This window comes from Peromyscus californicus, unplaced genomic scaffold (assembly GCF_007827085.1).
Source record: "Peromyscus californicus insignis strain IS unplaced genomic scaffold, ASM782708v3 Scaffold_9__1_contigs__length_137607984, whole genome shotgun sequence".
NCBI lineage: Eukaryota > Metazoa > Chordata > Mammalia > Rodentia > Cricetidae > Peromyscus > Peromyscus californicus.
This window is the reverse complement of record NW_026294617.1, coordinates 84,359,876-84,361,304: the sequence shown is the minus strand read 5'-3', so window position 1 is coordinate 84,361,304 and position 1,429 is coordinate 84,359,876.

Here is a 1,429-nt window from a genome sequence, read left to right as displayed (position 1 = left end):
TGTGTCTTCGGATTGTTCCAACAGAGCTTCTGCTGACTTTTTATACTCTCTGACACAATGATTTTCAAAAGATTTTGCAACTAGAAAGTTTTTGCCAGGAAGTCTTTGTGGGTAATCTTTTAGTCCATGGCTCCTTACTGCTGACTCAGCTATAATATATCACCAGCACTTTTTAATCACCTGTTCAGTCAAAATTGCTGTCTCCAAGTAGTGGGTGTATACCATCACCTAGGCATCACTCATCCAGCTAAGATCATCTTGTCAAGTCCCAGAGACTCAGCATTTCTTTGAATATTGGAACTAATACTTACTGGGCATATTTCATACCTAAGCAAATTTCAATCTTATTGGAAAATAAACAATATGATTGATTCCTTGAAATCCATTTACTTCCTTCATTCATTTCTTTGTGTCTTGAGATCATTACCTATGGGAGATTCTCTGGTTATGGGCCACTTTCTGAACATTATGCCAACTATTTTCTACAGGAGGACCTTCAAGTAAGATTATAATATAACCTTACCTAAGAATGTATGAACTCAATCATGTTCCAGCTCATTTTCTCAGGTACTCTCTAGTCTTCCATTCTGTCTCCTGACATACAGAGCGATGAAAGCAATTCCCACTTAATTCTACATAAAGATGTTAAACCCACAATTTTATAACACTATGAAGCCACATAAATATTTTGAGAATTCTTTGTTTGAAATTCATTTTAATCACCATTTCCAAGCACTGTCTGTTACTAGCATGTTTCATTAAATTTTGATTTCTGAAAAGTTATTTACTTACTACCTTCAAAAAAAGTCTTGCATGTCACTCTCCAAGCTCTCACACCAGCCTTTTGTGTCTTTCCTGATCCCAATAGTATCTGTTCTTCAAAGTCCAGATGAGGGCCTCTCTTAAGCACTCACTGATATCCTCTTCCTCACAATTTCTGAAATCATTCTAACACATATTAGATGTCCTGCTTGTATGGGGTGACTTGTGATGACACACAGCACTCAGGTCATAGAAAATGTGTGTTTATCATAGAACATTGGGATCTTCCCTGAATTCATGGACAACCACATAGTTTTCTCTATTTAAACCATTTTGAAATTTGAATGTATCTAGTTAATCTAGAATGATTGTGACCTCACAACTTGGTTTCTACTCAAAGGAGCACACAAATTTGGTAGAAATCTAATCAAGAATGATTCTCTTGTAAAATTATCATGAACATGAGCAAATGAAACAATCCAATGAAATAGTGGGGTGCAGATCTAAACAGAGAATTTTCAACAGAAACATTTCAAGTGGTGGATGCTGTGGGATGTTCTGTATGGCAAATGTGTTGCTGATTAGTCAATAAATAAAACACTGATTGGCCATTGGCTAGGCAGGAAGTGTAGGCAGGACAAGTAGGAGAATAAAGCTGGGAAGTGGA